This window comes from Crinia signifera, chromosome 5 (assembly GCF_055691185.1).
Source record: "Crinia signifera chromosome 5, ASM5569118v1, whole genome shotgun sequence".
Classification (NCBI taxonomy): Eukaryota; Metazoa; Chordata; class Amphibia; order Anura; family Myobatrachidae; genus Crinia; species Crinia signifera.
The window spans coordinates 53,945,220-53,972,002 of NC_139221.1; the positions used below are offsets into that span (position 1 = coordinate 53,945,220).

The 26,783-nt window shown below is 43.5% G+C and overlaps 1 protein-coding gene across 4 annotated transcripts in view; it reads right to left on the bottom strand.

The window, feature by feature from the left end:
- The window catches only part of NCOA2 (nuclear receptor coactivator 2), a 200,273-nt gene that overhangs the window by 106,941 nt on the left and 66,549 nt on the right, over positions 1 to 26,783 (bottom strand). For 3 of the 4 annotated variants that reach the window (XM_083187234.1, XM_083187235.1, XM_083187230.1), the window contains exon 3: positions 740 to 817. The gene's annotated coding sequence lies outside the window, so the exon portion shown is untranslated. Of the gene's footprint in view, positions 1 to 739; positions 818 to 14,337; positions 14,569 to 26,783 lie in introns of those variants that run through there. The other variant, XM_083187232.1, reaches the window with a different exon arrangement.

Below are 26,783 nucleotides of genomic sequence, written 5' to 3' on the forward strand. Positions count from 1 at the left end.
TCTTGGTCCAAATTAAGAAACAGGTTATTCTCATACTAACTGCAAGTAAAAGAGTTTCTGTAGTAACCCATTGAGTGCCAACAGTCTGAGATAAAAAAGCCAGCGGCGCTCACATTTGTTATATAAATTCAAATAAAAGATGTTGTGTAAAAAAAGATTATTTCCTATATAAGGTAAACATTACAGGTAATTATGATGAATAAAAATGTTTGCGTGCCAATTTTCACACCTATTTCACAAATTCACTCGGGTTAATCTCCAAATCTTAGGTCTTATTTGCATTAATTATTATAACAGTGCAGTACTTTGGTTGTGATATTTTTTATTTTGTCGGGTTACAAAAAGAGAGAGAGAGAGAGAGAGAGAGAGAGAGAGAGAGAGAGAGAGAGAGAGAGAGAGAGAGACAGACAGACACATCAAGCTTCAAAAAGTGATAAAGTAGAAGTAATACACTACAAGCCAATCATCTCCTGTCATTTTTCAAGCTTAGCCTGTAACATGACAAATAGGAGCTGATTGGCTGGTTGTTTATCACGCTACATTTTATCGCTTTTTTGAAGCTTGGTGCATCTGGCCCACAATATGAATTGTTCTTAACCATCTTAAAATGATTACCACTCAAAAAGTTCATAAAAATAATGGTAGCGAAATTATATATTATTTACTTTTCTGTATAACTGCTATACAATTTTGTAGTTTTAATTAAAAAAAAGAAGCATACAAAGATATATCCGCTTACCTTTTCTTTAAATAGGAACTATTTCTTCAAAAGTCTTGATATAGCAGTAGAAACTGTGAAATTCTGACATTATTTCTCCTGTTAACGAAGCAGAAGAAAGGTATATTAGACAGCTATATTTTTATAAGGGCCAAAAGCAAAAATCAACCAACGGCGGCTAATGTTTGAGCCATGATTTGGTACTTGTGTATTATTACGGCGCCCGTCGCATCGCATACCACTAATCAAGGTATGCGATGGACCAGATTTTAGACTTTTCCCGGGATGAGTGTATATAATGGCATGCGATGCGATTTCAATGTTAAATGCCCACCCAGACCCAATTTTTTTATTGTATCCACACCCTGATGGGTAATGACAATGTTAAATGCCCCCCATTGTTAACGCCACCCCACTATCAACGCCAACCCGAAGTGGGTTACGCGTCCTCCGACCTTTTCATACCCCCACTATCCACGTCGGCATGGAGTTGATCTTATATAGTGTGGCGAGCGCAGCGAGCCACCGAGGGGACGAGCATTACTTCACAAGTATTACGCGTCCCCTCGCCACGCTTCGGTCTCCCCACACTATATAATATCAACTCCACGCCGACGTGGGTAGTGGGGGTATGAAACTGTCTGAGGACGCGTACCGCTGCGCTCGCCTCGCTTCAGGTTGGCGTTGATAGTGGGGTGGCGTTAACAATGGGGGGGCATTTAACATTGTCATTACCCATCAGGGTGGGTGTACAATGTAAAATCGGGTCTGGGTGCCTGTACAATTTAAAATCGGGTATAATCGCGTCTCATCGCATCGCATGTGATCATATGGTATGCGATGCGATGGGACGCGATTTTGTGGTTGTACAATGCCCTGTGGTGGAAATCGGGGGCGCCGTGATAATACACAAGTACCCATGATTTCAACCAACCCCACTCGGAACAATGCATGGATTGTAAATTCACACCTAGGTCTATATGGATGCTCTGGCAGGCCGGGATCCTGGTTCCGGTTATTAATATGTCTATAGGCTCTAATATTCTAGAGCCTACAGACATGATATTTATTTGGATATTACTGGAATAGTTGACATGTTTAGGTCTCCAAGATCCACAAGCATTGCACAGTGCTGACTGATCATCATTGATGTCCCAGGACATCAATACTGTGCGATGCTACATAGAGATAGCCTTGGAGTTACCAGGGATGCACTATGGTAAGGAGGAAGGTCAGCACCACATCACCAGGGATGCTGCTTTCAGAAACGGAAATCATTGTGTATGACGACTTGTCACGTAGTGGTTATCTCGAGGACATGAAGGATCCACTGGTTGAGGTGATAGGCTTCACTGTAGGAAGGAAATGCTTCATCAATTCATTTCCAGAACAGAGAGAGTCAGACTAAGCAGAGTAGGCACACTTCCATTCCAAGTGCGTGAAACAAACTCAAAACAAACAATGACAACTAGAAAGGTGCCCCATTTTATTTGGTCCGATTTCACCCGACACCGATGGATTGGGCTTAGAAATCGTCCCAAATCGGACGTGTATGATATACGATCCGACCCAATGCGCGGTCCCGTGTGCATTGGGTCGGACCCTACAGACTGAACCCACTGCACATAAAATTTATCAGATCGGACCCATCAGCAGCACATCTCAAGTGCTTTTTAGCACTCACGATCCGTAGGTGTGTGCCAGCGGTGAGAGCCAGGTGATACATTTTTCAAAAATCCTTTCAAAAGACTGGCCAGCCACTGATTGACTGAGAGAATTCTTTCAGCCAATCAGCGGCATCCAGTCGCTTGAAAGTATTTTTGAAAATTCTGCTACCGCTTCCCACCCCACCCTCCCCCATAGGACTTGCATTGGATCCTGTGAAATGGGCTGCACGCTTAAATGCATTGATCGGTTCATGAACCAAATCCCCATTATTTATCTATTAAGGGGAGTGAGTTTACTATGGAGAGTATTGAGCTCTGTATTTAAGTTAAGTGGTTACAAGTCACTGCACCCTAACCTGAGAATGGACAGTGCATGTGTGCACCCCATTGCTAGGAATTGTGACTGCGTCTGTGTTTGTGCAAGGGTTAGAGAAAGAGATGTAGTTTCACTCGATGCCAACGGATGGCAGTGTTTCAGAGACACACAAATGGACACTATATTATATATATGCACATACATACCTACCACACATACACTATAAATACATAAATATACACACACACTACAGATTACAGACTCCAAAAAAAAAGTAGAAAAAAGAATGAACTGAAACATTTTCCTTTACAGTTTTTGAACAATCGGCTGCATTTGGAAGTGGCTGAAGATTTGCTTTCCAGGCGCGTGTCCGGAACAGAGGAGCAGTGATTGAGAGCACATGTTGGTGTAAAAACAAGCAAACATTTGTTCACCACATCAGTCTTACAATGCAGTACTTACAGCAAGTGCTGTGATCAGTGGCCGTGCCAAGTGCTCAAGTGGAATCTTATTTCACCAGCACAGCTCCACATGCACAAGGCCAACACAAGAAGCACTGATTGGCTGACAGTTTTCCTGTACATACAAACACTGGTACAACATCATTCTTTCTGAACTGATCATCTCAAAGTCCTACAACACTACACGGAACCTGCTCTATTGTACGAATCCAACAATCCACAACAACTCTGCAAAAACTGTCATTCAACTCAGCCTGGACAAGCTAGGAAAGCCACCTCCTCAATACTGCAACAATACTGCAACAATAACATGACAACAGCATGGCTGACACACCAGTTATTTCATCAATATTAGTCAGCGTATTAATACCCGGCACTTCAAAGTTAAGGAATCTATTTTGATAAATGGGAGTGCTAGGAATCAGGATATAGGGTGCAATCAGGCAACAAGGGGTCGGAGAGCTTAGCACTTAGAAATGTTGGGGTGCCACTTACCCAAAACTTCCAACCAATCACAGTCATGCACAGCTGCCACTTCACACACTCAACGCTGCAGTAAACCGAACATACCGCAAAACTGTGTTAGCTTTAAATGGAAATGAGAAGTAAGGCAAATAGATTGTAACAATTAATGGTACTTGTGTAGTTTCATGGCGGCAAGGAAAACGCATCGCATGCGATCGCGTGCAATGCGATGGTACTTTTATAGTTTCCCCTGCCTGCGAATCGCATGTGATTGGATCGCATGCAATGCAGCACATTTGGCACACTCCCACTATCCACGCTACCCCGAAGCGTAGTGAGACCCGCAGTACGTGTCCTCCCGACTTGTTCATACCCCCCACTATCCACGTTGGCATGGAGTTGACTTTATAAAGTGTGGCGAGCGCAGCGAGCCCGAAGCGTGGCGAGCGGACAATGAAAACGAGACCGAAGCGTGGGGAGGGGACGCGGATTACTTGACATGTGTTCCTCATCCCCTCGCCACACTTCAGGCTCGTTTTCATTGTCCGCTCACCACGCTTCAGGCTCGGTGGCTCGCTGCGCTTGCCACAATTTATAAAATCAACTCCCCGCTGACGTGGATAGTGGGGGTATGAACAAGTTGGGAGGACGCATACCGCATGTGCTCGCCACGCTTCGGCACGGCGTAGAGAGTGCGGGTGTGCTAAATCGTATGTGATGCGATCCGTGGGCAGGGGAAACTTGAAACTACAAAAGTACCATCGCATCGTATGCGATGCGATTTCCCTGCTGCCGTGAAACTATAAAAGTACCCAATTTAAATATTATAGACACAGCGCTAATGAAGAGTTTACCACACACTGCAGCATTATACAGACAGCATAGAAGTCATACAAGATAAAGGTTCGACACAAAAACAGAACAAGTACAGACATAGGACGAGCCATGCCTGTGAGAGCTTACAGTACAGCGGCCTACCAAAAGCAGCCATGTTGAAATGCTGATGGCCAGCCTCATCGGGTATCAAGAGATATGACGCCTAAGATAAATATCTGCTGCTTGCACGATAGGCACAAAGTACTGAAGCAGTCAGGATTCCACACATCGAACAATCCCACTGAAGCAGAGCAATGGAAGAGTCTCTAGAGTGCACCATGGCCAATGGGACGGATATATACATGGCATCACCCAAGAACAGTAATCTGCAAGGATTAAGAGAACAGTTACCGAACAATAACTATCTCCCTATTTACACATAAGGGGGTTATTCTAATCTACTTGGTCCCCCGGTGGTTTGCTAATGTGCATACGCTGGGTGCGAGTGGGCATGGCGATGTACTAGTTCGCCGTCCCATTCGCACCCACCAGTGTGGGTGAGAGGCGTGGGGCAGCGGTGAGAGGACTCATCCATGGGAATGCCCAGCATTTAATGGCTAATTAAATTAGGTACGGAGGCGTGCAGCGGACATCACCGGATGTCAGCCTCCCGCCTTGTTCCCGTACAGGGAACACGCAAAGCTAAGGCACTTGAGAGCACCTTAGTTTTGCATGTATGTTCCAAATCATTCGATGGTCAGAGACCATCAAATGATTTGGCTTCCGCACCCAGAGCTGCGAATGGATGTTTATGCAAAACATCCATCCGCAGCTGTGCGGGGAACGCAGGGAGGGGGCGACTGAATGAGCAGTATTTAAACCACACGAAGCACTGCAAAATTTGCAGCGCTGCGTGTTGACTAGAATAATCCCCGAATGCACAGTAAAGGTACAAGGTGAAAATAAAGCCCCCCCCCCCCCCAAAAAAAAAAACATTACTGTGCCTTTTCAGGGGAGAAAAGTGGCAGCCGATACCCCTTGAACTGCCCGGGAGCTTCCCAGATGGCAGCATCACATGCGGTCCTTTTGCATGCGATCCAAGCTATCCCATCCGACACACCCTAAGTACAGCACTTGAGATCTAGGGGCACCAATCCAATGCACAGGAGACGGTGCATCGTATCGAATCTAAAACACATGCGATTTGATGGAATTGGGTAAATCGCATAAGTGTATGGCCAGCTTAAGTCTGATCGCACCCCTCTCTGTATCACTGTTTACCTAAAGGCCTATACATATATATATATATATATATATATATATATATATATATATATATATATACACATATACATATATATACACATATACATATATATATATATATATATATATATATACATATACATATACATATACATATATATATATATATATATATATATATATATACACACACACATATACATATACATATACATATACATACATATATACATACATATATATATACACAGGACATCGCTTCGGGTCGATTTGGATGCCAAACACATGCGATTTGGCCCAAATTCTTAACCTGATCCGTCAGAATGGTGAAAACAGGCCAAACTGCGCTAGTGCCTTGATGGCAAACCTTGACACCCCAGCTGTTGTGGAACTACACATCCCAGCATGCTCTGCATCAGATTTAGCATGGCCAAAATAGCAAAACTGAAGCAGAGCATGGTGGGATGTGTAGTTTAAAAACATCTGGAGTGTCAAGGTTAGCCATCAAGGCACTAGTGTATGGGGGCCTAAAGGCCTGCAGAACCGTCATGCTACATTTAGCGGGTGACCTAAATGAGGCTTAGAACCAATAAGGGTTTTGCACACCACCACTTCAAATATTGGGGCAGATGTATTAATCTGTCCCATACGTTTTAAAAATAACGGGTCCCGCTTCCCCTGCATAACGTGGAGAAGGGGGCACCCATAGCAGCCGAAGGCATTAACCCCCAGCACCGATAAGGAGAGCCGTTATATGCCCATTATCGTCTGTAATGGGCATGCGTGAGATGTTGCTATTACCGCAAGATCTCCAGCGCAACCCGGAGCCAGCATCAGGGAATGCGTTGTCCCAGCAGTGCGGATAGGACAACGCTACCCCTGAGCTGACATTGCAGCCGGGGCAATTTAATGCCTAGGCGGCTGTTAACACAATCGCCCCGGCCGCTAAATACTGGGGGGGGGGGATTGCAGGGGACAGCCCCACTGAGTAGTACTCAGCGGGCTGTCCCTAGTGCACGTTAGGTGCGCTATTCATACATTAGAAAAAAACTTAACACCCCCCCCCCCCCACCCCCCATAAATGCACTTAACACTGGTTAATACATCTGCCCCATTGTATCTTAAAGCAGGCATGTCTAAACTATGGCCCTCCGGCTGTTGTGAAACTACAAGTCCCATCATACCTTGCCACAGTTTTGCTATTATGGAATGCTAAAGCTATGGCAAAGCATGCTGGTATGTGTAGTTTCACAACAGCTGAAGGGCCACAGTTTGGACAAGCCTGTCTTAAAGAATAGGACATGACTTTTTCTTACTACACTTCCACAATTATTTTGACATTATTCCCCACCCCCTTACATCAGGGTCCACAATTCTATGCTCAGCATCCACAATCACAGCAAATACAGGACAAGAATCATGCACTTGGACTGAGTTACTGTCAGTGCTACTATTGCAAGGTGCAGAAACAACTTTCCCAACTGCAATGAGAGCAGCGATATTTGACAGCGCCAATAAGAATCAGTCATACGGAAAAGTCCAGCAGTTTAGCCTGTTTCTGTATATACAACCTTCTAAACATGACGTGCACTGCTCCTGTCAATGATGTTACGGTTGTGTGGGAATAATAGACATGTATATTAAGAGGACAGAAAAACAATTACTTCCCCAGAGATGAAATGCTTACCATTCTCTTTATTCAGCAAAACAGATCAAAATAAACATATTCAGCTGGCTCGCATACAGAAAATAAAACAAAACACGTTTGTCTGAATCACAAAATCTAAAAATAAATAAAATAAAATCCCCAAAATCTAAAACAATTCGCTCGCTATCTCCCTATAGGAAGCAACTGGATGAATACATTGTAAAATATTAAAATAAATTTAAATGGAGATCTTTGGACTTTCGGAAACATTCTGAAAAAGCCGTCGATCAGCAAATCCAGGTCTTTCATCTCGGAAACGGCCGCAAATTGGAAAATTTAGCGTCCGCTTCTGACACTGCAGATTCTGCCTTTTTTTTTTTTTAAAGTGAAATTTGCAGTCCTGAAAACAGCCGGGATTGAATAGATCCGACTATCTGAAATATCGGCAAGGATTGACACCCCCCGAATAAAGCATACCTGTCATGGTTAGTGCAACCAGTGCCTCATGCCTCAGTGTCACAACTAGTTCCAACAGCACCTAGAAAGTTTTAAACCCATAAAAAGGCTGCAGGCATCATGTATAGATGACAGGTGCACTGCTGATGTGTATTTATAGTTCCTATGCACATGGTCTGTTATCTTACAGCTACTAACTTACTGACAACTACTAATGGCACCAATGAACAGATCCGTTACCTAAAGCTGGGTACACACTACGCCAGGGGTGGCCAAACCTGTCCTCAAGATCTACCAACAATTCATGTCTATCAGGCAACCTGTGGATCTATCGTAGTAATGAATGCAGCAGGTTTGAAAATGTGACAGTTAGTAATGACTACAGCAGTGCACCAGCTAGGTGATTTGGAAAACGTGGACTGTTGGTAGATCTCGAGGACCGGTTTGGCCACCCCTGCATTATGCGAAATGCTTAGTCAACAATATTGAATGAACTCCAGAATGAACAATATAGTGCATACACACTGAACAATTTGACATACAAATCAAGATATATTGTTTGCTTTACCAGTGAACATCTTGTTCGATTGAAATGTTACCTTTATCATTAGTACACACTAACAATAAGTACCTAGTCATAAACGCCTCATAGGCAATGTTCGACTGCATGTACAGACGACGGGGGGGGGGGGTGTAAATCTTGAATGACCCATAGGTGCGCGCATCTGTACAAATAGTGGGTACACACCAGGCGACAAGCATGATAATATTGTTATCGACATCGTCAGGAAATATCTTATAGTGTGTACCCAGCTTAAGTGGGGACCAATTATTCACCGTACAGTTCAGGTTATCTACAGTGGATGTAGCAGACTCACTCGACAGACCAAACTTCTTTCTTCCAGAGTTACGTAGACGTGTTCTATATCTTTATGAAGCGTTTGACAGCGAGGCGGTTTAAATGGATCAGTCTGTGACATGTCAGGATGAAAGACAGGAGAGCGAAAAGCTTAATCTACTGTATATACCTAAGCATGAAATTGTGAAAGAGTGGAGGTTGCAGTTCTCTGCGCTACAGTACATGGGAAATGTAATACTAGAAGCTCAGAGCTTTGGAAGCGACAAATGACTGTGTACAATATTATTTTGTGCATGACCTCGACAGTGGATATGGTACGGCCAACAAAAGCGTAATATAATAATAACAATAAAAATAATTTCTGAAGTGCCGTTATGCCATGGTCCTGTCCAGCAGTGACAAAGGTTCACAAGAATTTAGGGATTTTGTAGTTATGATTAAAAGCAGATAAAATGTTTCTTGGTCCCATTTGAAAAAGTCGATTTTTCTTTAAGTTACCATTTAAGCATTTCAGACAGTCGGAAAATTTCAGCACACAGCTATTTAATCTCAGACGTTTCTTTACATCTTTCCCCCATTTTTTTAAAAAGTCAAATCTGCATGATCGGAAACGGCCACTAGATTGTCGAATCTGTGCCGTTTTGCCAAAATACACATGGGTCGTGTGTTTTCTGTCAAAAATTTTCCTAGTCAGAAATTGAATCGCTTTGGTCGATTTGGTCGTTGACAGTTGGAAATGTTTGGGTCTTCAAACTGCGGCCCTCCAGATGTTGTGAAACTACAAATCCCAGCATGCCTTGCCACAGTTTTAACACTTCCTTATACTAAAACTGTGGCAAGGCATGCTGGGATTTGTAGTTTCACAACATCTGGAGGGCCGCAGTTTGAGGACCCATGGTTTGGACAGTTGGAAAAACAGATTGAATACCCCCCTTAATGTCTACAGTATCTCCAGTAGCCAGATGTAACTTCATTTGCCTTACTTTTTTTCTTTCTTTTTTTTTTTTATTTTATAGAATCTTCACTGTAATCATCTGTAAGCTTAGGAGGTAGATGGTGCTATGCTGGGTACACGGTGATTGGCAACGGCGACATCCCCCGATTGAACATGCAGTGAGTAGCGGCATAGTGGGTACAGGCTAGACTATTTAAGACACTAGTCTCCTAACTGGTCTTCCCAAGAACAGACTCTCGCTGTTTAGATTTAGTTGCTCGTGAATTGCACCTGTAAATCTGGAGCACGCATCATTAACGATATGGAGTGCACACACTAATGAGGCCCATACATCTACAGATCGCTTGTCAGATTGGGCTGGTTGGAACAAAAACCTGGTAATATCGGAATGACCGTTTTTGGCAGTTTTCCAGCAATTCAAAGCAAATGGTCAACTGTCATTTGCTCTCATCAATTACAAGTATTTTGTTCCAACCAGCCCAATCTGGCAATCGATCTGCAGATGTATGGCCACCTTAAGGGCTTTCTGAGCAAAATGGTTTACAATATCGTTCAGAAAGTCCTAGTGTGTATTGGTGTTAAGACTAGTTAATAGTATGCATCCAATCCTTAGGTATAGCTGCTGGTAGCAGAAGTTTTTACCAAAGTTGCAAACATCCTGTCTTTTTTGTTAAGGGGTTTTAAAAAGAGGGACAGCTTCTCTATTCCCAGGGAGAGCTATGCTGAGTGATTGGGACCTTATAGCATCCAGTTATATCTATAAAAAACAGAACACTTTGTACAAGTGAAAGCAAGGAAAGCATCGCAGTTCTACCACAAACATAGTTAAAAAAGATAAAACAACGTAATACCCTCATACTTGCTAGGTCACCAGATCGTAGTGCAGTAATATATCTCATTAGATATGTTTTCTTTAATTTACATTATTCTGATGTAGAAACCCCTCTGTGTCAGAGTATAAGATGCACACTGAAAACACAGGATAGAATTTATTCCACATAAGATGATTATTATTAGAATTCAGAGCCATGTGCAGTAGCTTAAACTCCACGTACCTTAAGCTGTGGACACACGGTGTGATTCTGGCTAACGATTTAGTCAAAATTGAATAGAAAGTAAGTAAGAATTGCAGTGTTTAGCCACATTTGATGCCGATTCAATGCCAATGCGCTCCCCTGTTTAGTTCATTTTGAAAAGAAAAATAGACTGTGCAGGCAAGCCTCTATCTGTATTTGGCCTAGGGCAAAATTGCAAGATAGTCTAAAGGTGCCCACATACTATACAATTGCTGGGTGCGATGAGATGCTCCCACGCACATCCCATCGCACAGCTCAAAAAGTATGTGCTGCACATACTTCTGGTACTAGATTGCATTGCAAAATGTATGCGATGCGATCTAGTCCAAATTGCATAAAATTGAACAGTGTATGGGCACCTTTATGGTGCCCATACACCATGAGACTTCTCCTCTTGGAGAGCTTACATGAAGCACGTATGATCTCTGGCTCAGATCAGTTGGATGTCACACACGTGCTTTTGGGCTGATATCCCCCGATTTTTTTACCTGATCTGCCGGAATTGGGTGAAATCGGGCACAAATCGTATAGTGCCTTAAATCTAAAGTACATCTAAAGTGCCGTTAGCCCAAATTTAATTGACCTTACCTTATTACTGAATAATGGTGGAATTAAATTCTCCTTGCAGCTAAGTAACGCCCGGGTTAAGTGCCTGGAGCTTTTCAGCTGACTGGATGGCGTCCGGCACTAAATCCAGGAGATGCGCCTTCATCTACATTTCCCAGCTTAAGGGCCAGATGCGATACTGCTACCGAACCCGGTAACACTGCGAGTAGCACTAGTTAGTGCGGACTTATGCTCACAACTCAGGAGATGCAAGCACACACACATGTGGTCAATTGAATAGCTCCAAGCACTTAATATTACGAACTACAGGGATAGCATCACAGCCCAGAAGGTAAGTGCTGCCAAACCATGGCTCTAGGCATGTAGTTTGTATGTTCTCTATGGATATGGATTAACACACACATATATGTACAGACAGATTTGGTATGTAATCCCGACAGTCAAAATCCCAAATAGTTCATAATACCGACAAGGACAAAATTCCGATAAGGTTGAAATCCCGACATTTAAAATCCCGACAAGGACAAAATCCCGACATTTAAAATCCCGACAAGGTCAAAATACCGACATATAGAATGTACAGGTGAAACAGTCAACATGACTTTGTCAACAGGTCGCGAGGTCGACATGTGTTTTTTCACCTTTTTTTTACCAGAATGTTGACACGGTCGACATGGATACAGTGAACCGCAGCCCCTCGCTTCGCTCGCGATGCTTCGGGCATGGTGCCTCGCTGCGCTTGGCACACTATTTTATTCTCCCACCATGCCCTAGTGGATGGTAGGGCATGAAATACCGCCTGTTGGCACATGTCGGGTCAAAAAACAGTGAAAAAAAACATGTCGACCTCGCGACCTGTCGACACAGTCATGTTGACTGTTTCACCTGAACATTCTAAATGTCGGTATTTTGACCTTGTCGGAATTTTAAATGTCGGGATTTTGTCCGTGTCGGGATTGTAAATGTCGGGATATTAACCTTGTCGGTATTATGACCCATTCGGGATTTTGACCCTGTCGGATTTTCACCGTCGGGATTTTGACTGCATCCCGTACAGACCAATAGGTCGACAGTTAAATTGTTGACATTAACTAAGCTGGAAAGAATCAGAAAGAAAGAGGACAGCGGTGTGGAACAACTGTTCCCTCATCCATCAGGACAACACACCAGCCCACAAAGCTCTCTATCAAGCAGATTTTGGCCTGGTAACAGATTGCAGGGCTAGAACACCCCTAATATTCACCAGACCTAGAACAGTGTGACTTCTTTCTCGTCTCTAAATTCAAATCTGTACTCAAGGAAACCAGTTTCGCATCCGTTACCAAGATTAAAAAAACAAAGCTGCTGAGACAGCTGACAGATAAAGAAGACGTTACAGCACGGCTTTGACCAATGGAAAATAAGAATGCATCATGTGTGGAAGCAGAAGGGGAGTTTATAGAATGGGAACAGAGTTAAAATCATTAAACGTTAATTCTAGCATCAGCCTTGTTATCGAATAGTCACAGCTCAGATTTTTTTGGTTGTTATTTTAACCCTAATACCGCGTCATATGATGGCGCTATAATAGTAAAATCTTAACGTAAACATACAGAGGATTACGGTAGCGATACAGACGTAATATTTTAATAGTATTATGCTTCTAAGATACTAGTCAGCCACAAGGCTTGCCACGCAACACAGAGCGGAGTTATCGCACACTGACAGGTAGCCTAGGTAACAGAATGAGAGCAGCGCAGTAAACACTGTAACATTATGCAAGAGCCTTGTAGTCAAGTAGAGACAAGTGGAAATTACAAGAGACAATACGACCCCTGAATGACATAAATATGTACAATGCTCAGAGGCCAGTGTACACTTATCTAGCAGCACTTCACACCTGGACCCTGAGCCCAGCAAGGGCTGCAGATGGACAGTCTATACTGCCTATTGTTAACGAATAACGTCTAACCTGTGTATGGATGGATCAAAATGGTAATTCCAGCTAATTGCAGACAGGGCATAAGTAGGCCCAGTCTATCTGCATGCAAGGGACAACAATGGGAATTGCGAGTTGTAGCCCACACGGCTAAAGAGATTTAGATTGCCAAAAGAAAGAAGAGACCATATGGCAGAGAGGTCCTCAATATGGACAGCATTCGTATCAATGTGGCAGATGTATTAAGCTTTGCGAAGAGATAAACTTGAGATAAAGTGGAGATAAATTGGAAAGAGATAACGTACCAGCCAATCAACTTCCAACTGTCATATTTCAATCACAGCTGATTGGGCTGGTGCTTTATCTCCTTCCAATTTATCTCAAGTTTATCTCTTCGCCAGGCTTAATACATCTGCCCCAATTTGTGCTCCAGCAGAGTCCTCACAAGTCCACAAGCAAAAGGAGATATCCTTCGCACTAGCCAGATGCGGTCTAATATCTAATTGCGCAAGGGGTAATCAATGCTGTATTACAATGTCAATACGTGCATATCGACAGATCATATAATATATAAATACAATTTATGAATATGTGCCCCTTATTCTGAACAACCGGCCTCGTATTTACTCCTTCGCCTATGTAAACAGAGGGAGTTTACACTGAGTTGTGATTAAGATTTCAGCAGTTCCAAGTGAGACATTTACCATTTATTCCAGGACAGTGTGTCTATCATGACCCAATGCATTTGTATTACTCATATAAGGCTGACATACTGTTACGTAGAACTACAAGTCCCAGAAAGCTCTGCCTGGTATACAAGAGTGTGTGGGGGTGGGGGGGAGAGACGTAGAGGCAGAGGGAGACAGAGAGAGAGACAGAGAGAGAGACAGACAGAGTGCCATAATACAGGGTACACACTGGGCTAGGAGTAAAACCTTTTGACAGTCTTCCAAAAGCAACAAAACATAACCACCTTATTGGCTCATACCTTCAATAGGATGTGTACTGGCCAAGGTACATTGTTAATACTTCTATTAATACGCTAGGGTACAGTCCTGTTAACATCAGCTGTGCTGCCTGTGCCAGTGTGAGCCATTACTACACGGGACATGAGGTTGCAGCCACAGTCCCTCCATTCCGGCAACATACCTTCTCATCTTAACTCTTTTGCAGCCGGAGCCCAGGTCTGTCTCGCAGGGGAATATTACACTCCATCCTCACTGCTAGCACCTGAATTACGGACTGTGGCAGAGAGGCTGCAGTGGTACAGATTGGAATAAGGAGCAGATAGAGGGGGAGATGCTAAGAGGATTTGAGCTGGGCTATCTGCAGCCACATGCACCGGTTACAGCACCATCAGGACTCAAAACACAAACTGTGCTGCTGATAAGCAAATAAATGGCTGGAAAAATCCCTTGTGTGACCCACAGAAGCTCACATGCATTACCCCCCACTCCCAATACTTCATGTGTCTGGTTCTATGTAAAATAATAATAAAAATTAAAAGATCTGCTCTTTCCCCCCCCCCCCCCTGCTGCTGTGTGGCTTTAAGCTGTGAGCTAATGTGCCAATGTCACTGAGCTGATTGGGAGAGATGGGCCCCACCTCCTACATCTGCCTCTAGATTCACATTACAGGGTGCAGAGCCTGCAGGAAGAGGAGGGGGAGGGGGATGGGGAGCCACCAGTGTACGCCTGCCTTATGTAATCAGATCACGCTGCCTGCGTGCCGGCAAGTAACGGGTTAAGCACAGAACAGAGGCAGAAATCACTTTACACCTCCGAGTTCTCAGCTCTTCCGCTTATCGGAGAGAACGCATTAACCGGGGTTTGATTGTATAATATATGTTATTTGCTCTCCAACTGCTTTGCACCCTTGGAAATTGGAAGTGTTTTAAACCTAGACAGACAACAGGAAAAGATGGAGAGAGGAAATTATTGCTTTGCTTTTTATTTTTGGGGGAATATGTTCATAGACTGGAATCCTGTACGTGTGTGTGGTCCTCACTTATTAATATATTTTTGGATACTACTTATTAGATTATATGTATATTTTCACCTTCAAAGCAGAGCACCTGCTCTTGTTATGGTGCCCATACACATGCGAGATATTGCATTCGATCCATGCGATTTTGACAAACTACCTCATGCCATCGCATGTGTCACCCGACACGATGCGCAGGCCTGCCAGACGAATATCGCGTTGCCAGATATTATTTGATGCACAGATGTATCGCATTGCATGTGGTTTGTAATCACATGCCATTGCTCACTGCGATCTGCAGCGGCTCAGGCCAGCGGGGCAGACAGCGGTGTTGTGGAGCTGGGGATGGAGGGATGGCGGTTGGTGGTGCAGCAAAGCTGGTGGCAACATAATTTGAAGAAAAAAATATTCAAAGGATTGGGCAGCCCTCTGATTGACCGATAGCTCTCTCAGCCAATCAGAGAGAATTTTCTTAGCCAGAGGGCCGCCCATTTTTTTTTTTATAGGTATATTTTGTTTTATTCTGCCGCCCGCCAGCCCTCGATGTGTCATCACAGATGGCATGTGACATTGGGTGCTGGAAAAAAGCACTTCAGATGCCATCGGAAACTGCATCGCGATGTCGCATCACATCCGATGGCAGAATTGTATGGGCACCATTAGGGTGCCTGGAGTCTATGTTGTGGGCATTAAATGTTGCCTCATTGTTGGGTCTAGCCAAAATGGTTTCAGAATGGCATATCATACAATCCACTGTATGATGGTGCAGTGTATCATTTCATGCTGCACATAACACCACCAAATAAGCCACGGGACTGCTCCAAATGCACATTATTATTCTTTATTTATGTGGCGCTACAAGGGATTGGCAACACTCAATTACATAAATGAATAAGCAAAACAATGACATACATTTAAGTACAATAGAGGACAAGTACAGGGTACATAACCATAGCTGCATCAGCAGAGGACACTGGAATAAGTATCAGCGCAGCAGGGAACGGCAGGATTTGGTCACATCTAACTTGCTCGCCAGGGGAAGCCACTGGTCGCAGAAGCATGCTCCTGTGACCAGTGACCATAAGGGGGCTGAAAACGGGAGCACGCACCTGGAGATAATAACCAGCAGCACATGCAAATCACTGGCAATATGGTCGCTGTGCGACCATATTCCATATTGCCAGCGATATGTGCGAATATCGCCCCCCCCCCCCTTTTGTGTACACAGCTTTAGATGGTTAAGAGAAGGAAAAGTACATGAGAGAAGAGGGCCCTGCTCGTGACCACTTACATTCTAAAGGGGAGGGGCAGACAACCAATAGATTCAATGATAGATTAGGTGTGTACATACAAATCATTTTGATTCGATTTCCACTATTCCACCCATTTTCGATTTGGCCTTTGCTTTCACATTCAATATCGAATTCGATTCACATTTAAGGTACAGTGTACACATTCGATTTACTGGATCAAATTCGACATTTCCTTGCCTGCACAGTCTATTTTTCTTTTTGATCTAGAGAAAATGGGAGCGCGCATCAAATCAAATGCAGATCGAAAGAGTCTTGAAAACCATTCGCTTTCGATTTGATTTTGCTTCTATAAGCAAAATCGAATCCAAAACCTGGCAAAATCGAAGCGTATGTACACCCCTATTCAATGAATCATGGATTGGGATACTCACTATACATGTGTACACAATACATTGTTCTGCTCCACTTCTGGATGTCACAATGAAGAAAACACATTGTGTATTGTATAGGTGGATGGCGGTAAACTGATTACAGAGGTTTCAGAGATCACACTTAGATAAATGTAATAAAGTAGCAAAAAGAGCATTTTTCTGGCCTACTCACTGGCAAATAAGCTCTTCTCTGCTTGCTAAATAGAGCTCTGTGTCTGTCTAAACAATCTATCCATATATACAAGGAGGGAACATTCATAACAGACTGGATGAATGGATCTTTAGTTAGTGCCCTATAGTTTATTCCATAGCACTGGTTTTATAAATCTACTACTTTGCTCATGGATTCATCATGGAAATGTTCAGTGAAGCTATACAGTCAGACAGTAACATGGTCTTGGCAACATTCTTACTAAACAATGTGGAAGTAAAAAAAAAAAAAATCTTATTTAACCCATTTAATACTTTGTTGCATTTTTAACTACCCAGTAATCCTACATCCACAGGAGATGCACACAAATCAGTCACACGTTCGTTCTCCCATGCCCAAAAGTGCCTGCAGTGTGACTGAGGAAATAACCGGTTGTGCAATCATTTACCAGAGGTCGTATTTGTCATTATTACAATTACTATTTTCTGATTCAATTACACATGCAAAATTTCAGATTCTTCTGGAAGAATCCTCTGACAGATGATGGACTCTCTCCTCCCAGTTTTCCTGGCATTTCCTGCTTAACTAAGTGATATCAATAGGAACCAGAGTCATTTAGGCATAAAGAAGAGAAACTGAATCACAACCTACTGGAACCAGACAGTGATTTATAAAGGATTCGATGCTTCCATCAAAACCTCTCCCCACAAACCAAATTACCTCACATTTAACAGGCCAGGTGGGCAGTGGGTCATAGTGCGGACAGCACTAAGGTTCACCACTAAAGGTCAACATGGGCTTATAGTTTGACAAATGCATTAGGTTGACATGAGCAAGGTTGACATGTACGGCACAAAAAAAAAGTGAAAAACCCCAATGTTGACCATTTGACTGTCGACCTTGCCCAAGTTGACCTAATGCTTGTGTCGACCTAATGACCCTGTGAACCTAAGTCCAGGTCAACCTTCTGAGGTGTCGACCTTAGCTCATGTCAACCTTCAGTGGTCAACTCAGTGCATGTCAACCTAACAACCATATACCTGGGCACCTGCTGACTTGCAACTCCACAGTTACCATCAACAAGACACTCTGAGAACCCGCAATATCACTGATGGTGCAAGCGGTGGAGGTAAATGCCACCTAGCACTGTGCTCCTTATGTGATCTGGATCAGTCACCTGTTGCTACTGGTGCATGTTTTACTTTTTTCCCCATAAAGCTGACAATTCGCTGGTCTTCCAGCTGAATGATATTGTTCAGTGACATCACTGGGTCTCCGCTTCATGCATGCATTCATTGACGACAGTCAAAATTGAGCTGCATGTACAGACAACGGAGGACATTTTTAAGGATCCGCAAAAGCGGCATATTTAACCCTTAGATTGTCAACATTTGTGAGAGTTATACACTGTGTAATGTGCTAATCATACACCAAAAATACCAGCGTCGCTCACATTTGTGATATAAATTCAAATAAAAAAATGTTGAATACATTTTTTTTTTTTAAACGTATATTTCCTATATAAAAGTAAACATTACAGGTCATTATGATGAATAAAAATGTTTGCTTGCCAATTTTCACACATATTTGACAAATTCACTTGGCACTCCAAGGGTTAATGACACACTGAGCAATATTACAAATCACACATCTCAGAAGGGTAAAAATAAGCAATATCGTTTGCAATATCGCTTAGCGTGTATGGGGCTTTACACTTTTCCCAACTGCAAACGCGGCTCTCACACTCAATGTGCTGCCATCTTTACACAAGAAGACTCACTATATTTTCATAGCAAGGTTGGTCCAACCTAAATTACAGCCTGAGCATATTTTGTTGACTCTACAGGTCAATGGTCACCGAGGACAAACGCCTTAAAATGTGTGTTATTAACATACTGACCGACAGAAGCCAATTACATGACACACAAGCACACATACATGCCTGTTTTCCGGATTACGAAGAAGAAACAATTACTTTCCACCAACTCCTGAACTACCTGCAGCATAAATGAATAACGAGTGGGTGTGTACGTATCATTCACACCCAAGGGATGCTACATAAAGAGTTAGGGTTATTAGAAAAAGGTATCCAAATTGGAGGGTGTGTTTAATACTGTATGAATGCCTCACCCAACCCTGATAGTATCGTTGCTTGTTTCAGTCCCTCCGAATAGAGCAGTCCTGTTCTACGCTGACCACAGGCAACATAAGACCAAAGTGCGAATAAAATCACACATGGACATTTTTTAAAAATCAGGAATAATGTTAAATATTACAAGAGAAATAGGCTCACAGCTTGGGCAAAGGGGACAGATTAACAAAAAAAAAAAATGGATGAACATACACCAATATTCAATACACATGGAGTAGATGTACGAAGCCTTGGAGTGGAGAGGGATAAAGTGGAGTGTGAATGGAAGTCCATACTTCAAATTAATAATATATGGCATGTTTCAGTGCAATGGTTTTTGAGTGATTCAAGGAGTATAAAAAGGTCATTTGAAAAAACAAACAAAAGCACCAACAACTTTGTTCCGCATCACGTAGATGGAGTTGGTATGTGCGGGATGCAGTCAACATCCCAACGGTTATAATTGTGACCATTGGAATCGATATGCCGCCGAAAATACCGCCAACTTGAAATGTTAAGTACGAGAGTTAGGCTGTATTAGGGAGGTCAGGGTTAGGCTGCATGGGGGTGAGAGTGGTGGGAAAGAGGTTACAGTTAGGCTGCAAGGGGGAAGGGGGGAGTTAGGGTTAGCCACAGAACACTTACCAGAGCTATCTGGAATTTTCACCCATTTTACATATGCCCTACAGTATGTACACACATACACTCAAATGTCATCCATTCATCGCTGTTAAACTGCAATGTGTGGCGCTAGCCTTATATGACTGTTACATTGGTGCAAACAATGGAATAAATGAATTGACCAATGTCATCGCTGGGGGGAAAGCCGCATAGTACATACACACTGAGCCACTTTCCCCTGCCCTAAGCGGTCAGCTATGCAAAGCTGCCCACAAAGCCGCTAATCTGCTGGTTATACAAGCAGATGATTGGCTTTCCCGGTGATGATGCGGGAGTGCACATACACACTGGGTGGCTTTGAGCGGAGAGCCGCTCAAACTTGATGTTTTAAGTGGCTTTCGCCTCAAAATCTGTGTATGGGCCTTTAGGAATGCCAGTTGTGCCTAACAAGTTAGGCTGCATCTTTAGTGCTGGTACAGTCCACAAAATGCTGCCTTTGTGGTGTATAGGGAACAGGTGCATCTTAAATGGTGCCCAGCAGGAAGAAACCAATTTTTTGCAGCGTAAGTAATTGATGAAAGGAATGCAAAATCCTGTGACCTGCTAGTACACATAATTAGGAAATGTATATAATAATAGGAAACTGGTGTAAAGGGAAACGTCTCTTCATTCCGTACACAGATGAATCAATGATAACTTCTTAGGAAGTGGTTAGTCCGATAACTTCTTAGGAAGTGGTTAGTCCATATAAAATGTAACCTTTCCAAATATCAGCAAATTGTGTGAAAATAGAGATGGATTTTACATATACAGCAGCTGCTCTTGTGCACTCCAGTATGCCAACAGATGTGCCCACATACCCCTATCCTGAGGTGTGAGCACCATGTGACTCCGTACCTCCATCTTTTTTTTTATTTTTTACTTTTTTTGTTAAATAACGTCGTATTTGAAAAATAAATAGGAGGCACAAGCATATTATGTGGATTAAAATGATATGAAGCATATCTATATTCAGTGTGTGACTGGTGTTGTATCTGCATATGAAAAAGAATGTTAGTGTTTTCCTGGAAACTAGTGTAACATAACATTTCATATGTAGATACAGCGCACGCACACTTAACGATATCACTAATGATATTGTTCAGTGACGTCACCTGGCCCAGAATGTGCAGTAGTTGACGATGTAATGAAAATTTGACTGCATGTACAGACGACATGGGTTCTAGAAAGCCATCTTCTGACATCCTATACAATAAACGGCCAACAATGCTCCTCACCTCTATGAAGGGAATTCAAGTATTTTGCACATCGGTGGCCACTAAAGGGCGCCCAAGGTACCAATATTATACTTGACAGTTTCTTATATAGTGCAGCAAATTCAGTTTGCACTTTAAAATTGGAATCCGTGATGAAACAAACTGGGTGGTTGCAGACCGTCACAACGGTGCGAGGGCGGAGCAATTCGGCGTCGGACGGGTCTGACCGCATCTCTGTTGGTAAAATAAGTGTTTGTGGATGGCAACGTTGCTGTAATGCACTAGAAATCTGTCTTTCTGGAGAGCTCAGGAATATTTAGCTATAGATATATATTTATATAAAGATATATATGTCTATGTTTTTAAAGCTGCAATCAATTACATAGCAAGTCCATTCCTTGTAAATGATTGTGTTATTGTGGCCCGAGAAAGGTCACTGCACTTTATAACTCATTATTGTTACTGTATGTTGAGGCTAGATGGCAGACATCAGTAACCATATTGCTTATTAACTCTCAAGAGGCTATTCAAATCCAGACAATATGCAAACCTGATGTATGTCTGTGCACATATACAAGAAGCGCGGTACCATCACAGCGCATTCCTAGCACCACTATGGGTGCAATGCTGATACCCACTATGCACTCTAGTGTTAACCCCTTGCCTGGTACTTAGCAGGCATCGCACCATAACAGTAACACTAACAGGGCAAAATCCTATATAATAAAAGGCTAAAAACTATGGGGGGAGGGGGGGGGGGGGGGATTCAAGTGTTATGCTCCCCGGACACTGGATGGCACCCAACAAAGCAATTCAAGCGTTCCTACTTTGTGCACGAACAGCCGATGTAGACTTTCTGTTGTTCCATCATTTTGACCAGCTGGCAACTAGTAATATATGCTTGAGACATGGATAAACGTCATGTACCATGCGAATTAGGTGCACCTTATGAAAAAGAATACCGTTGGGGTGCATGTGATGACAAACCATAAAAGGTAATTTATTTTATTTACAGGTTCTTATATAGAGCAGCAAATTAGGTAGCACTTTACAATTAAAGCCAGTTATAAAACGAACTGGCCAGTTACAGACAATCCAAACTGTAAATACTGTACACAGCAAATCTAACTGCTACGCCGATTGGTGTAATGGCATGTATTATACAGCCCATGTCCAGCACATACACCCTATATGCCCACCATTCACACTATGAACCATAACAACCACAACACAAGGCAAATTGTGTAGTGATCCTCATCTATGCAATATGCCAGTAGGACAGTCCAATTAAACAGGTACATATACACACACCCATATTCATGGCCTTCATACAATTCAATTATTTTCAAAATGCAATCAGTAGCTCAGTTATATAAAGCAACCTGCAATTTAGGTTTCGTGGTCTCTCACAGAGCACAGCGCTGGAAGGTACCAGCTGTAAGCTGTAGTGTGTAAATCTACAATGGCTCTGCCCCTGCTGCCTGTAACAATGTTATCACTACCTCCTGACTCAGCACAGAAGGACCGTCACTCACTGGCAGCCAGAGGAACAGCGCCTGCACAGTCACAATGACGTCAAATCATTTAGCACTTTTACAGATGACCATGCACATTCCACTGCCTTTTAGCGTGTGAAGCATCTGTTTGCGGACGGGAATATTTAATCCTGTAAACCACACTGTCATTTGATGTTCAGGCAAAGGATGTGTTAAACTTGTAGCTCTATATAGTTTTCCTTCCCCTAATATTTAGCATAGAGGGCATGATTCTGGATTGTACTGCAGTACTATGCAAGGTCAGCTCAAGGATCTTTGATGGTGGAAAATTCCATTTGGAGAACTCATGGCCTAGGAACCAATTAATAATCATTAGCACAAATGCACAAAAGGTTCAGTGTGCACAAGCAACCATGTAGTAATAGCAGGATTGTATAGCCTTAGAATGGCCGCTCCTACACCAAGTATTGCTTGGCCGAATCGGCAAAACAACAAGATCTACTTAGCCCATTGGAGTCGGAAATGGGAGTGTTTGGTAAGTTCTATGGCAATACACCGGAGTGTGTTTACATGTCCATTCTAGATCGTTTTCAAGGTGGAAAAGCAAATTTGGATGCTTTGGTTTTGAAACACGAGATGCATTTGTTCACATAAAGTATGCATAAATTTAGCACATTGATGGGCATAATAGCAAATGTATTACACCACAGATTCTCAAAGCCGGTCCTCAGGACCCAAGAAAGTGCATGTTTTGCAGGTCTCCTCACAGAATCAAGTGAAATAATTAGCTCCACCTGTGGATCTTAAAATGTGTCAGTCAGAGATGAGTGCACCTGTCGGGTGACCTGGAAAACGTGAACTGTGTGGGGTCCTGAGGACCGAGTTTAAAAACCACTGTATTACACTATCTGAGCAATTACATTTTTTTTTTGTGTGCCCATAAGAAATATCACTGCAAATGTCCATGAGCGCTGTAGACACATTTTTCGGTTTCCCTAAAACAACGGAATTCACCGCTATGAGCACTTCGGAGACATGGCAGAATGGCATGTCTGAGCAGCGGGTGTGATTTCTGCGTTTTCAAATTCTCGTCAGACCATCCGAGTGCTGCGGTTAGCTGGCTGTACACGCCTTAGGGTCGAAAAGTCGTTAATGGCCAATGTCTTGTAGGAACCAGCTTTACATTCACTACAGCAAACCCCTGCAACAACGTCACTGTATTCTCTGGGTGAAACCAAAAGAGATCTGGGCAACAAGTTCACCGCAATGATGGAAATAAATTAAATCAATCCCTCTAATGAACGACACTTATGTGTAGCAGCAGTTATTGTTAAAAAATTAAATTGTTACAAGCAAAAAAAAAAAGTACTTTAGGGCCGAATGGTGCCCATCTCCTTTTTGTTACTAACAGCTACGTATAAGATCGGACCATAATGAGGCATGCAGGAGCAAAGAGTGGATGGTAAAGTATGAAAAAGTCCAAAAATAATTTAAGAAAAAAATGTGAAAAACTCATGTTGACTTTTCCAGGCGTCAACCTTTTCACCATGTCAACCTTTTGGTGTAAAAAAAAAGGGACTGTCTATCTAGACCACAGGTTCTCAAACTCTGTCCTCAGACCCCACACAGTGCATGTTTTCTAGGCCTCAACACAGAATCAAGAAAAATAAAAATCGGGGTACTTATGTATTATCTGGGCTCCCATGTTAAATGCACCCCATTTTTTCATACCCCTACTATCCAACTACGCATGGAGTTGATTTTATATAGTGTGGCGAGCGCAGCGAGCCACCGTGCCCGAAGCGTGGCGAGTGCAGCGAGCCCCGCGAGGGGATGCGGTCTCATGAGAAAAACGGGAGCCCAGATATTACATAAGTACCAAAATCGGTACTTGTTTCTTAGCAGGGCGCCACCAATTTTAATGGTATTAAATCGGGTCGCAAAAATCGGGTGGATCGACCCGATTTTTACATTGGAACCAATGTTAAATGGTCCCTGAGACCCGATTTTACATTGGCCCCAATGTTAAATGCTCCCCAGACCCCATTTTTCATTGTATACCCACCCTGATGGGTAATTACTATGTGAAATGGCCCCCCATTGTTAACGCCACGATCAACGTCAACCCGAGGGGTGGCGGTATGCGTCCTCCAACCTTTTCATACCCCCACTATCCACGTCAGCGTGGAGTTGATTTTATATAGTGTGGAGAGCGCAGCGAGCCACCGAGCCCGAAGCGTGGCGAACGCAGGGAGCCCCGCGACGGGACGCGCATTACTTCAGACGTATTACGCGTCCGCTCGCCACACTATATAAAATCAACTTCACGCCGACGTGGATACTGGGGGTATGAAAAGGTCGGAGGATGCGTACCGCTGCGCTCGCCACGCTTCGGGTTGACGTTGATCGTGGCGTTGCGTTAACATAGGAGGGGCATTTCACATAATTTACCATGAGGGTGGGTTTACAATTAAAAATTGGGTCTGGGGGGCATTTAACATTGGGTCAAATGTAAAATCGGGTCTCAGGGACCATTTTTACATTGGGTCCAATGTAAAAATCGGGTCGGTCGCATCGCATGCCATTATAATGGCATGTGATGCAACCGATTTTTAAAGTGTACTAAAAACCTCTTTAAAGCCCGAAAATCGGGTCGGTCGGGTCCCATCGCATACCTTAAGTTAAGTTATGCGATGGGACCCGACGGGCGCCGTGCTAGGAAACAAGTACCAAATAATTAGCTCCACCTGTGGATATCAAATATGTCAGTGAGTAACGAATGCACCTGTGCACCTGTTGGGTAACCTGGAAAAACGTAACCTGCGTGGGGTCCTGAGGACAGAGTTTGAGAACCTGGAATCTAGACCAGTGGTTCTCAAACTCGGTCCTCAAGGACCCCCAACAGTGCATGTTTTCCAGGTCTCCACACAGAATCACAGGTGAATTAATTAGCTTCACCTGTGATCTTTTAAAATGTGTCCGTGAATAATGAGTGCACCTGTGCAACTGCCATGAGACCTGGAAAACGTGCACTGTTGGGGCTCCCGAGGTTAAGAACCACTGATCTAGACAATGGAAATCAACTGGAACCACATCGGAACACCCCATAAGCAAGACATGCTTCCCCAGTTGCCATGGAAACCTAAAGACTGGGATATGGCCAAACCTAGCTCAAAGGAGGTTGCACAAAACAAGGCAGAGTCATGTACATTCTGGTTGTAGAATAATCCTTTTATGTATAGCCAGTGTGCAGTCACCATGGGTTACAGAACAACATGGGTACAGCTTTCTGTACATAAATAACATCCTAGGAGGGACCAAGTTGGTTCATAGAGCATCGTATTCCATAGAGATGCAATGAGAATGAACAGATAACACTTTCACAGTGGCACGGTCTCCAACTGGGAACCGGCTGGACAACATATCATTTCAACTGACAAAGATTATAGCCACAAACAGGAAATACCTGCAGATCAGGGATGCTTCTACTAGCTCCTTATAGGTGTTAAGAAAACTCAGCTTCACTTACGCACCAGCTCTTTTACAAGAACACTCCTGAAAAGTATTACCCATATATCCCCCAAAAAAGACAAGAAAGCCTCTCTTTCAATTTGACTGAGTCTCTGCTCTGTGGATCATGAACCCTACCTCACCACTGCAACCAAAAGCATGCACCTCCATTTTGCCAGAGACCTAAGAGAGTGTTATTAATACCCCTTTTACACCGCCGCAAAACCCCAGGTCTTCGGCGGGTCAGATCCGGGTCAGTGGCGGTGTAAATGGGACACGCCGTGTCCCTTTACACGGGACTTCTACCCAGGTCCTGACCTGGGTAGAGGGCGGTGTAAATGGGTACGCCAGGTCATCTGCAGCGTCCGCAGGTTGGACGGAGGGCGCACACAGCCTGCGCTGCTGTCTGCTATACCCTGCAGACAGCGGCAGTGGAGGAGGTGAATGGATGCCTGTGTGCGGCATCCATTCACCTCCCGGACAAGGGCTGGGGGCAGCCCAGCAGATTACCATAGTGCTGGGCTTGCCCCCAGCGCAGCGGTACGGGTCCCGGCGGCGGCGATTGGTGCTTGGAGATGACGTCATCTCCAAGCGGCGGCGGGGGGCTGCGGGCGGTGTAAAAGGGGGCAAACGCTGGGTCGCACCCGGCTTGAAGCAGGGATCAAAAACCTGGGTGTGACCCGGCGTTTTTGATGTAAAAGGGGTATAAATGTACACTAGATTTTCAGCACACACTAGCCATTGTGGATCCTGTGGCTCCACA